Below are 13,905 nucleotides of genomic sequence, written 5' to 3'. Positions count from 1 at the left end.
CTGACCCTGGTTGTGATCCTGGCCCCAGCTCGACATTGGCTGTCAGCCCAAGCAATGCTCTCAGTTCTAGCTGCTGGCCCCAGCAATTCTCCTGTCCCAGCTATCTTGTCCCCAGCCACATTCCCGGCCCTGCCCTCAGCCCCAACTGTAGTCCTGGCTCCAGCCACTGGCCCTGTTCTGTTCCTGGCCATTGGCCACTCTGCTGCTGGACTCCCCGCTGGTCTCCACTCCTGGCCAGCAGGGCTCTTTGGTCCAGCAACATCCATAGTCCTGCCAGTTCACAGAGGTCCTCCCTGTCCTGAATAGGCCCAGACCTACACACTGAATTGAGCAGAGGCTATTCTAATTTCATACTCAAACCTAGCACCTTTAGCGGACAGTCTTTCGAGGATTTCAAAAGGTTCCCAGAGCGCTGCTTTCCATCATAGCTGAATCCATGCTGCCTGTCCTTAATGAACGTGAGTGTTTTTCCATCACATCCCTTAAGAGTTTCCAAGATTTCCCGCATAGCCAATGTTAATTTCACTGGTCAGTAGTTTCCTCAGATATTTTACCTAGCTATGAGACTAAAGTACCAATCTTTGCAGAGGTGAAGAGAATTTATAATTACCGCCTCTCAAGAATTCACTCATGCACTAGTTTATGCAGAGTGTGCTGGACAAAGTCGGTGTTAATATGCATTAAAAAAAACCTAGACATGTTATCCTACTAACAGGTCAAACAAAGGGTTCTGAGTCCAATCCAAAATCCATGGGAATCAATGGGAATTTCTCCATTGACTTCCATGGGATTTGGATCAGCTCCTTAGAGAATAGTTGGAAAAAGAGGATTCATTTTAGAAGCTAATTAACATTTTGGGCTCAGTATCAGATAAACCATGTTTTCACCTGCTCCTTACTTTACTGTCAATTACAGAGGTGTCCATTTACCTAAAACAAATGAGGCACAAACAGGAGGAAATGCATGTTAATCACCAAAGAGGTGCTCAGCATGCAACTGTGAGTGCAAAACATGTGTCATTGTGGGGACAAATTTTCTTCACTTGAATGTTCTGAAAATCTGGTTTAGAGGCACAACCGAACATGCAAAATGCCCTATTTCCCATGGCACCAGTCACTCACTTCACTCTCGTGAAAGTGTTCCTATTTATTTGGACAGGAAAAATATATCTTTCTACAGACAGCCCTGCTTCCTTCTTATTGCTCACCCCATAAAAAGCCCAACCTAATGGGCCTGCACAGGTGAATCAACATGGGGACGAAGGGAGATAAACTCCTTTCTATTCTATGGCTGGAGCATCATCTGTTTCTCCTGAAACTCTTCTGCACTTAGGGGGTTATGCCTCTGCAATCCCATTGCACAATCCCCTTCCCCAATCCCAATTTCACTCCCTTCCCTAATCTTAATTTCACTGGTCGATAGTTTCCTTGGAAATTTTGCTTAGCCATGAAACTAAAGTACCAGCTATGGAGCAGCCTGATTGTGCAGAGGTGAAGAGAAATTTCATATAGGTGACACTCCATACAAGTCTTTGTAATCTCTTCTCACATGCTTTCTTTCACATACAGTGCCACTCCCCCATCAGCACAGTCTTCTCTGTCATTCCTGTATATTCTGTATCCTGGTATTTTACCATGCGATCAGTTCTAAAGACCCTTAGTAAGCGGTGTGGCAGGAGAGTCAAAAGAAAGGGGCAGAAACACCAAAGTACATAGGACTTGCACAGAGAACTGACTAAGGTGCTGAAAGCCACGGACTGCCACTGCATTCAAATGAAATTGAGAGGGCTCTCAGCACCTAATACAACTGGGATGCTGATAGCACTTTTTACCCCAAGGGCCTTAAAGAACTGGCTATCACAAATCATTATTTTATAGATGTGGAAATGCCAGCACAGGGAGGTTAAATAAGATGTCCACAAATCACAAAGGAAAGAAGTGGCGGAGTCAGGGATAGAACTACGTATCGGGGCACTGCTAACTCTATGCCCAGATCTACACTAAAAAGGGAAGGTAGAATCAAGACACAGAACTCCAGCTATATTAATTATGTAGGTGCAGTGGACGTACCTTGTTTTGAGTTTTTCCACCATCCCCAGAGTGGGAGGCTGATGGGAGTGAACACTCCCATTGGCTTCTCTTACTCCTCACAGAAGCAGGAGTATCATCCTTCCATAGAGGCACCCTCTTAGTTTGATTTAGTGAGATTTAACTAGACCCCCTAAATCAAACTCCGGAAAATCAATCACAGCAGCATTGATCTTTCGTTTAGGGAAGACATGGCCTCAACAATGGACACTTACCAATGGCCCAAACAGCTTAGCAGGGAAGTGTAATCACACCCTTTATTGCTTTCAATAAGATGTATCAGAATTTTTTTTTAACAATGTTGGGGATGCACTCTTCAACCCAACAGCAGCAAAAAATTCCCGTGAGGGAATCCAAGAAATGGAGAGGGTTTTATTTTAGTGTTTGTATTAACAAAGCAAGTGGGAGCATAAATGCCTCAAAGAGAAAGTCCCAGAGTACCAAGCCTAAAGGTCACACTAGAGGTCAGGATGTTTCGCTGCCCGGTCATACACTGGCAGCGGTCATGTACCACCTGTGATTTACCTGGCTGCACCAGACCAATAATTCTGTGGAGCTCTGGAATATAGTCATACATATAGTATAGCCATGGACATTCGAGACTATGGACCTTCACTATCTAGGTGTTTTGTTGTTATTAAGGAGGGGACTGTATCTCTTCTAACTGGTTCTTTTTTCCTTCAGACATACTATGTTACATGTTAGAGTAAACGACAATGTTATCTCATACACATTTTTTAAATGCACCGATAAATATATTTGAACAGAGAAAAGGGTGGAAAATATGGAAGCCTGTTTTGGATGGGCATGTGCAGGCCCATCTACACGACAATGGAAAGTCAACTTAAGCTATGCAACTCCAGCTACATGAATAATGTAGATGGAGTCAATGTACCTGTGGGCTCTACGTCATGGGAATTCTACGGGAAAAACTCTCTTGTTGGCTTCCTTTACTCTTCTAATCCAGGGTAGAGAAACAGGATCACCGGGAGAGTGATCTGCAGTCCATTTAGCAGGTCTTAACTTGGCCCACTAAATTGACTGCCAGTGGATCAGTCTCTGATTGTTGATCTGGACCATAATGTAGATGTAGCGTTAGTCCAGATATTTGGGATTACAGACTCAGGCAGAATCATTTTGAGCTGCAATATCAATGTGAGTTCAGTACCTCCCAAGATTGGGCCTTAAAATATTAATAGACTGGCTCAAGTGAAAGCACTATATGCAGTCTATAGTGAATTTGCAATGGTGTGGGATGCCATATATTTTATATCGCTGCAAGTTTGGGATGTATGATTTACTCATGTGTAACATAGGACATGGCAATAAAATCTTTACAGAGCCCAAATAAGTGGCAATAAAACATTTACAGAACCCATCACAAGCATATCTTTTTTATGGCTTTTTCATCCTCTCTCCTGCCTAACTCTGATTCCTCCCTTCCCCCTATGAAGTACGAGTTACTATGGAAACAATAAGCTCTTTAATATGGGTGGAGTTTAGTGACATCCAAAACTGCAACATCGTCAAATTATGTGATTACTGGGCATTTATCCTGTGGTTTGTGAAATACAGGTATTTACATGGTAGCTTTCTTTGATCACAACTGTCTATGTGTACAGATTTACAATTCCCTATTTACTTGTGATATATTCTTTTGCCTTACAACGACCGCTAGCAGAAAACAGTACATCTCAAACAAATGTTTCTGGCATCTGAGATCTTTCTTTTAAACTATTTTCAGAATTGGCATCTCTGACACAATGAGGCCCTGATCTCAGTTTAGGTCCAAAAGCAATATAAATAATAGTCAGTATGGAATGGCTGCAGCAAAGAGGATTCAGGTTAGATTTAGGAAAGACTCTCTAACCCTAAGAAAAGCGAAGCACTAGAACAGATTACCAATGGAGACTATGGAATCCCCATCATTTGAGGTTTTACAGAACTGGCTGGACAAATACCTCTCAAGCAGTGTCTAAGTATACTCAATCCTGCTTCATTATAGAGGGATGAACTAGATGGCTGCTGAAGTCCCTTCCACGTTTCCATGTTCCCACATCTAAATTTTAATTAAAACCTTACAGTATCTATATTATTATGTATGGGAAGAGTTTGCCAGCTATGTTATCAAAAGCGCTGGATTAAGAAAACCAATTTAAAGATCACAGTAGGTTTCTAACAAAACACTATCTGCCCTGATGCATTAGCTGTTCCTTGTATCCCTGCACAGAGCTACTGATTCTGGAAAACCATTTTTTCACAATACATGATTATCTAAAAGGGACACAAGAATTGACAAGTGTAATGTATACATTTCATCATAAGATTTTCATGTTTTTTCTCCCCTCTTTTGGTTTCCTATCACCTAGCTTGTTATCACCCGCATGGTAAGGTACATACTGGCAACATGCTGTTCCCATGTCACAATGGTCAAGCAGTGTACTTGAAATATAAGTCTATGGGTCAAATCTTGTGGTCTTTGCTGAAGTCAAATTCCAATTGATTTCAGTGGGAGGTTTTATGATGTATGAACCCAATAAGGCAGTGAGGCGAAACTTAAGCAAGCGAGTGGGTCGAATATGTGGCTTTCCTTCATGTCATTGGGCTGCAAGATTGTCAGCACCAAGACGGTCTCCTGGGATAAGGTCATTTTGCTAACTGCACTCGTGTACCTAGAATTCGCATGGTGTGCAGATTGAACCGTAGCAGTGCCTTGATTGGATACAGAGAGACTGCACGGCTCTCAAAGTTGCATGCAATCACCATACACCTCCCTCATGTACCCTTGCTTCACATGAGTGTCACTTTAGCTATATGGACAGAAAAAAAAAAACCTGTGTGGACGAAAACCAGCAGAGCCTGGCAACACTGCACGTGGGCAGCTGTAAAGAAATGTCTTGTAGGCCACACAGTGAGCTGTAGGTTGTCTGCTGCTAAAGTAAGCCCTGCACATTTTAGCCCTAAAACCCATGACTGTAGTCTTGGCCTCTGGGTTAAGCCAGAGAATGCACAAGATATTTGAAACTGGATCAAATGAAGTTACCTAGCAATGCAGATAATCTCCTGTGAACCCTGGATAGTCCATTCTAAAATAGAGGGCACCCTTTCTCTTAGGAAACTGGAGGTTTTGAAATGCACTGGCTTGTTTTCTCTGGGTAAGTGTCCACTTCTCTTTTATATTCAACTCTCCTATGCTACCGGAGCTTGGAGCACAAAGGGTGAGTTCATTAAAAAACTGCCTCCTACTTGCTGAGCTAAGGGAGCTAGTGTTTTAACTTCTTAGTTGAAGATGGCTGTGTTTTTAGAGCTGGGACAACAGAAGTCCATCAGCTGCAATATGTAGACCATTTCAGACCCTCACAGAGCTTTGTTGTTTTCTCCAAAAGTCTTTATTTTGTATATAAAATACCTTGTCCTTCTGGTTCAGAAGATAGCCTTTGCCCTAAAAACTAATGCTGGCTGAATTGGGAGACAGACCACAGTAGTGAGAAAATGTCTTTCATGTATTTCTATGGCCTACTAGCTCAGAATTCTTATTACAGTCACTTCAGCTTTAAACATTTTCATTAATAGAGATTGTTGAATATTTTGATCTAAATGTTCTTTCTTCAAATATGGCCTTTTTTTCCTAAAACATTTTTTGTGTAAAGCCATCAAAACATTTCATTTTTTCCAAACATAAATAGTGCCATTTTACTTTTTAAATAAAAAAATAATATTGCAATGGCATTGGAAAAGTTTCATTTACAAGAAGAATGAGACTGAACAATAATTGGCAGGGGCGAAAAAACTAAAACTTCGACTACACAAAAAATAAGTCCCTTTTGACATGTTAAATCTTCAACATTTTGAAACTTTCCCAAAACTGTCCCTCCTCCCCGCCCTCACCCGACCTCCTGAATCAACTCTAATCAATGGCTCTCACTGAAATCAGGGACAGACATACAGAACAGTGGCAAGGACCATATAAATTCCTAGGCAGCTGAGATAAATAGCCTTCCAATTATTTCAACAGGTACTATTGCAGAGATATTTTGTGGATGTCGATAAAGCACCATTAGTTACAACTGTTGGATACTGGAAGTAAGGTTTGTGTCCCCTGCGTATTTCTATACAAGTTCCTGTCTTAACAGTATATATTTATTTACACCAGGCACACTTAGTTTTCTCATTAAACCAAAAATACATAGAAAACATATGCCACCATACTTCAGTGCGCGTTCTTCTGTGGTATGAATTTTTTTTTAAATCAAAACACACCATTACTTTATGGATTTTAATAAGTACATGCCCAACATGTGCCAAATAGTTTGGATTCTCTATTGTAAAAGCTTCAAGGGAATGATAATAGACCCCACTAGTTAACTTGAGTTTCAATTGTGTGTGATAGAAAGGGAGAGAAAGCAAAGGGGAGAAAGGGAACCACAGCCTTGTACATGGAACCAAGCTTCTCTCAAAGTGAATACTGCCTGTAAAGTATCTACGTCAATTTCTTTTCACAGGAAAAACATCAGTGATGTGAATTGGGGTTCCTCTGAATAAAGGCGCACTGGATCAAGGATAAATCACATACATGTCATTTAAAACGGGTGCAAAAAAGAACACATGATAATGGCAGTGTGAGTCCTAAAGAAGGATGGATAATGCATTTTTTCCTGAAGCCCTAAAATAAGAATTGCAAAATAATATGCTTTGTAAGAAACATACTCAGTAAGTTATCTCAATGATAATTTTCGTTAGGGTTAAAATTGGGATCCTGCTGTTTCAGCTAAACATAAATACTTTATATAAGCCTGGATGTTCACAGTGGCATCAGGGGTCAATGCTACTGAAACTAAAACTAATCAAAAACACACCTGGGAAGCACACCGCAAATCTGAAGGACACAACACAGCCCATTTTAGGACTAACAATGCAGAAGTTAAGAACCATTGAAGGACCACAAAGATAGCATAACCTTATTCTTCTGCATAGAAGAAGGATAGTTAGGGAACTAGGCGATCCAGGTTCAATTTCCTGCTCTACCAAACACTTCCTGTGAGAGCTTGGACAAGTCACTTAGCATCTATGTTCCTCATCTGTGAAATGGGAATAATACCTCATGGGAGGGAGGGATGAAGAAATAAATACAATAAAATTGGGGGATTCTCAGAAGCTCTGGCAGTGCAGGTCAGAGCAGAATCTGAGATAGAGGAGAGCCACAACTGAAGCAATGCGCAGATCATGGAATTAGGGGAGAGGCTCTGCAAAATACACCCTCCTTCTGTAGGGCCCCTTTGTGACAGGTTTCAAGGTCGCATCAGGAGGATATGGATCTTTCCTCCAGAGGTGGTGGATATACAAGTGTATATATCTGGATATCCATCCATGTCTCCCTCTCTCGCAACATGGTCAATTAGTGGGAACACAGAAGACATATATGGGGTGGGGCACAAGGCAGCTGTGTGCAGGGCTAGGACCTCTATGGGCATGACCAAGATGCATGTGGACCCCAGGGCTCTGAATCCCCTATCTATTCTGCAGAGGGGAAACACTAGGGCTTTGTCTACACGGCAGGGTTTTTGCACAAGAAGCCTTTTGCAGAAGAGTTCTTTTGCAAAAACTTCTTGCGTAAAAGCACGTCTAGGCCTCAAAGCACATCACAAAAGCGATGTGCTTTTGCGCAAGAGAGCGTCCACACTGCATGGATGCTCTTGCACAAGAAAGCTCTGATTGTAATGGCCACCAGGGCACCTATGCTTTTTCTGATAGGGGTTTCTTGCGCAAAAACCCCTCCGGAGCATCCACACGTGCCTTTTTGTGCAAGAGCTGTAGCACAAAAAGGAGTTATTCCTCATGGGGGAGAGGAATAACTCTATTGGCAAAAGCCCTCTGTTCTGTCAATTTTCTTGAGCTAAAATAGGCTTGAGATGTGGACACTCTGCTGGTTTTTTCACAAAATGGCCATTTTTGTGCAAAAGCTTTGTAGTGTAGACATAGCCTAGTAGTAGAGCCAACTACTTGAGTTGTTGAGTAGTTCCTGAGTTTTCCAGCCTCAAAGGCGGGGATTTCCCATGCCAAGGAATGGAACATCTGTCACCAATACCAAAATGCATTGAGCTGTTAACCTCACCCACAGTTAGTTCCATCAAGAATATTCAGAAAGTTAAGGATGGCACAGTGATGTTTCCCTTGTTCTGGGTAGTTGCAAACAAAAGTTTCATTCTACAGTAATGGCTCTGCAAAAAACTGAAGTTTGACCCAGTGGCTCCCTAGCTGGGCGATGGGAACGATCTAGTTTTAGCATGCTAGCTTTGAGCCCTGCTAGCATGAGTCTGTCTTGCTAGGCTGGAAGGCTTGCTCCCAGCTGCAGTGTAGACATACACACAGTGGTTCTGCAAGTGCCTACTAATGGGCTATGGATGTGTGTCTGATCACACAGTGCAAGTTCTCTTCCCTTTTCCCAGCTGATAAATCATGTTAAAAAGAAACTAAAATTAAGGGTGGGATTTTCACAAGTTCTCAGTGTCGGCCTGATTCGTTCAAGTTAACAGGAGTTTTATCATGGACATCAATGGGAGAAAAGGTTTCAGAAGAGTAGCCACATTAGTCTGTTTCAGCAAAAATAATTTGTCCCCTTACACTTTAAATACTAAAACTGTGTTAGGGCATAAGCTTTCGTACGATGCAACTCACTTCCTCAGATGCTGAAAGAAAAGAAAAGAAAAGAAAAGAAAAGAAAAGAAAAGAAAAGAAAAGAAAAGAAAAGAAAAGAAAAGAAAAGAAAAGAAAAGAAAAGAAAAGAAAAGAAAAAGGGATACAGAGATGTGAGTGTGACATCAGTAGGCCAACTTTGAGCACTTTGGGAAATGCCAACCCAAAGGCTTTCTGCGTATTAATTTTCCGTGTAAGCGCAGGGATGTTATATGACCATGATTGTGAAAAAGGGCAGTCTATATATTTGTGAATGGAAGAGGAAGCAGCCCATGAAAAAAAATCTCACTATTCATATGTGGTCCACACTATGAAAAAGTTTGTGAACCTTTAAATTACAATTCACATCACTGAGTGGCATACTTGCTTTTGCTCTTCATGCTCAAATATAACAAGGGGGAAAAGAAGATAGATAAAATACACGAAGAGAATTTCTAAACCCCTGTTAGTCTGGCAGCACGGCCAGACAAAAGCTATCTGCAAATATGCTGACCAGATTTTCAGAAGTGGCTCAGGATTCAGGGTGCCTCGCTTTTCCAGATGACATCTTAAAAGGGCCTCAGGGTCAGATAATTCTGAACTAACTTCCCCTGAAAATCAAACTGGGCTCCCAAAAGCTGAGGAACTTCCAAATCAAGAGTCACTTGAGAAAACGTTGTCCGTGATTCAAACCAAACAAACAATTTGCACCAAGCTATTACTTTAAACTCCTTCCTCAAATATTCATCATATGGTTGACAACCTTTCTCAACATATTTTAAACCATTCTATTTCTACACATTTCAACATTTTCTACCATTCTAACATTTTCAGTTCAGAACTTTCCTAAGAACCTTTCCTCAACACCAGTTTCCTCCTCCCTATGCTTCAAGTGCAGGCTCACAAACCAAACCACAAATGCAAACCAAACCCTCCCTCTGCTTTTAAATATCATGGTTATGAATGCTTGACTGCATTTCGTTGCCCAGTGCTCTCTTTGTCTAGCAACATTGTCAAATATCTCTTACTTCTCTAATGCCATCACAAGGTCAATAGCCTTGTAGAAACGGTTTCGGGTTTCTTCCCGCCCACATAGGATAAATTATTTAAAAGAACTTCAGATATTTTTAAAACACTATCTAAAACTCTACTCATCCCACTGAGCGACATGTGAAACGAAGAAATGCAGCACAAGTGGCATACGTTAAAAAGTAATCTCCTTTCATAAGAGCTATTAAACAAAAATAAATCATGTGAGAAGGCTTGATTTGATTTTAAAGTCAGTGTTATCAAAGAGGCTTGGCATTATCTTCTATTGATTTTATTGGCAGTTTGCCCAGTTTTCCTGTCTGCACTGTGTCTCTCTCAAAGTATTAATCTTAGATTGGGCTGTTACAGCGTATTCAATTCTTCCAATTAACATGCATTTCTTTAAAACACATTTTGACAAAGCTTTCTGTGGCGATTGCTTATGATGATTAGTTTTACACCCTTTTTAAGCAACCAGCCCTTTTAATATCCCAGAATTCATACTCCCTCTTTTTATTGACACGTCTAGATGTCACTTCATAGAATATTTTATATTCTGTGATGTTAATGTAATTTGTCAATGCAAACATTGCTGATGTGTTTTCAGCTACATAAACCAGCTTTCAAAGAACAATTTTATGTGTGTGTTCACTAGTTAAATGAATGTCTTACTTATTCCATTGTTTTAGAGGGTTAGCTCAGGTTATTTAAAACAAAATATCTCCCCCCTCACCCGCCAAAGTACACCCCAAAGGTTGCTTTGAATACATAAGTGCTCAAGTAAGTTTCCCTATCAGAGGGGACTGACAGGTGATTCTTGCACTGTCGCTGGAAGGGAGTGCATGCCAATTCTCACTAGCACCTAAAAATGACAAGGTCATGGAGCTTTTTGCAGCCAGGAAAGAAAAACCCGGTGTAGTTTAAATTTCGTTTTCGAATCCAGGCGAATGCTAAAGCCCCACCCTTACTATTGATACTGCAGGGACTTACGTGCTGCCCCAGAGGTCCAATGTCCATAGGAAATGGGTACCTGCATGGGTTTTGCAGCACCCAGTTGAAGTATACATGTAAATATCACACACACCCCACCTACCCCATTACACACACAGACACATACACACACACACCCTCCCCATTCACCTACCCCTACACACCCACACCTACCCCATTACACACACACACACACCCTCCACATTCACCTACCCCTACATACCCCCACCTACCCCCCCACACACACCCTCCACATTCACCTACCCCTACATACCTCCACCTACCCCATTACACACACACACACACACACACACCCTCCACATTCACCTACCCCTACATACCTCCACCTACCCCATTACACACACACACACACCCTCCACATCCACCTACCCCTACATACCTCCACCTACCCCATTACACACACACACACACACCCTCCACATTCACCTACCCCTACATACCTCCACCTACCCCATTACACACACACACACACACACACCCTCCACATTCACCTACCCCTACACACCCCCACCTACCCCATTACACACACACACACACCCTCCACATTCACCTACCCCTACATACCCCCACCTACCCCCCCACACACACCCTCCACATTCACCTACCCCTACATACCTCCACCTACCCCATTACACACACACACACCCTCCACATTCACCTACCCCATTACACACACACACACCCTCCACATTCACCTACCCCTACACACCCCCACCTACCCCATTACACACACACACACACACCCTCCACATTCACCTACCCCTACATACCCCCACCTACCCCCCCACACACACCCTCCACATTCACCTACCCCTACATACCTCCACCTACCCCATTACACACACACACACACACCCTCCACATTCACCTACCCCTACATACCTCCACCTACCCCATTACACACACACACACACCCTCCACATTCACCTACCCCTACATACCCCCCCACACACACACCCTCCACATTCACCTACCCCTACATACCTCCACCTACCCCATTACACACACACACCCTCCACATTCACCTACCCCTACACATCCCCACCTACCCCATTACACACACACACACCCTCCACATTTACCTACCCCTACACACCCACACTCCCACCTACCCCATTACACACACACACACACACCCTCCACATCCACCTACCCCTACACACCCACACTCCCACCTACCCCATCACACACACAGGCACATCACCTCCCCCTACACACCGCCACCTACCCCATCACACACGCTGCCTTACCGGGCTGGTGCGCAGGACATTCACACAGGGGCGCTGCCCTACCGCTGGGATGAACCCGCCGCGCGCCCCTCGAGCGGCCGGGCAGGGAGCAGCGAGCTGGCGCGAGCTCCCGGCTCCGAGCGCCCCGCGCATCCCGCTGCTGCCCCTTCCCGGCGGGGACCGGCCGCGCCCCCCGGCCTACCTAGCGCCCGGCGCTGCGGCGAGCCCCGGCCGCGTCCCGCGCCATGCCCGGCTCCCTGGGCTCGCGCCGGCTCCGGGCTGCGGCTACATCCGGGCTGCACCGGCGGAGCGCGAGCCCCAGCTCGCCTGGCGCTGCTGGAAGCGGAGCCGCCCCGCTCGCCGCCGGGAGCGTGCAGGGCTGGGGCGAGCCTGCTCCATCGGCGACCCCGCCCCCTCGCCCTGGCATCCTCCGCACAGACCCCCCCCCCTCCCGACCGGGCGGGGAGCCCTGGCCCCGGCCCTAGAGCCCCCCCCCCCCGGACCCCTCGCCCAGCCCTACAGCCCCCCGGCACCGGAACCCCCTCGCCCACCCTACAGCCCCCCTGCACCGGAACCCCCTCGCCCAGCCCTACAGACCCCCTGCACCGGAACCCCCTCACCCAGCCCTACAGCCCCCCTGCACCGGAACCCCCTCGCCCACCCTACAGCCCCCCTGCACCAGAACCCCCTCGCCCAGCCCTACAGCCCCCCGGCCCCGGACCCCTCGCCCACCCTACAGCCCCCCGGCCCCGGACCCCCTCGCCCACCCCTACAGCCCCCTGGCACCGGAACCCCCTCGCCCACCCTACAGCCCCCTGCACCAGAACCCCCTCGCTCACCCTACAGCCGCCCGGCACCGGAACCCCCTCGCCCACCCATACAGCCCCCTGCACCAGAACCCCCTCGCCCATCCTACAGCCCCCCTGCACCAGAACCCCCTCGCCCATCCTACAGCCCCCCTGCACCGGAACCCCCTCACCCACCCTACAGCCCCCTGCACCGGAACCCCCTCGCCCACCCTACAGCCCCCTGGCACCGGAACCCCCTCGCCCACCCTACAGCCCCCTGCACCGGAACCCCCTCGCCCACCCTACAGCCCCCCTGCACCGGAACCCCCTCGCCCAGCCCTACAGCCCCCTGCACCGGAACCCCCTCGCCCACCCTACAGCCCCCCTGCACCGGAACCCCCTCGCCCACCCTACAGCCCCCTGCACCGGAACCCCCTCGCCCAGCCCTACAGCCCCCCTGCACCGGAACCCCCTCGCCCACCCTACAGCCCCCCTGCACCGGAACCCCCTCGCCCACCCTACAGCCCCCTGCACCGGAACCCCCTCGCCCAGCCCTACAGCCCCCTGCACCGGAACCCCCTCGCCCACCCTACAGCCCCCTGCACCGGAACCCCCTCGCCCAGCCCTACAGCCCCCCTGCACCGGAACCCCCTCGCCCAGCCCTACAGCCCCCCTGCACCGGAACCCCCTCGCCCACCCTACAGCCCCCTGCACCGGAACCCCCTCGCCCAGCCCTACAGCCCCCTGCACCGGAACCCCCTCGCCCACCCTACAGCCCCCTGCACCGGAACCCCCTCACCCAGCCCTACAGCCCCCCTGCACCGGAACCCCCTCGCCCACCCTACAGCCCCCTGCACCGGAACCCCCTCACCCAGCCCTACAGCCCCCTGCACCGGAACCCCCTCACCCAGCCCTACAGCCCCCCTGCACCGGAACCCCCTCGCCCACCCTACAGCCCCCCTGCACCGGAACCCCCTCGCCCACCCTACAGCCCCCCTGCACCGGAACCCCCTCGCCCACCCTACAGCCCCCTGCACCGGAACCCCCTCGCCCAGCCCTACAGCCCCCCTGCACCGGAACCCCCTCGCC

The 13,905-nt window shown here is 47.0% G+C and overlaps 1 protein-coding gene across 3 annotated transcripts in view; it reads right to left on the bottom strand.

Annotated features, from left to right (window-relative positions):
• PAK5 (p21 (RAC1) activated kinase 5) overlaps positions 1-12,424 on the bottom strand; it is a 205,435-nt gene extending 193,011 nt beyond the window's left edge. For 2 of the 3 annotated variants that reach the window (XM_075925678.2, XM_075925681.2), the window contains exon 1: positions 12,231-12,424. The gene's annotated coding sequence lies outside the window, so the exon portion shown is untranslated. Of the gene's footprint in view, positions 1-12,049; positions 12,203-12,230 lie in introns of those variants that run through there. The other variant, XM_075925679.2, reaches the window with a different exon arrangement.
• Positions 12,425-13,905: the final 1,481 nt, after the last annotated feature.

The sequence above is a fragment of the Pelodiscus sinensis genome, chromosome 3 (genome assembly GCF_052426305.1).
Source record: "Pelodiscus sinensis isolate ZL-2025 chromosome 3, ASM5242630v1, whole genome shotgun sequence".
Taxonomy (NCBI): domain Eukaryota; kingdom Metazoa; phylum Chordata; order Testudines; family Trionychidae; genus Pelodiscus; species Pelodiscus sinensis.
Note: the sequence above shows the minus strand (reverse complement) of the source record. Positions and strands in the feature narration are given on the sequence as shown.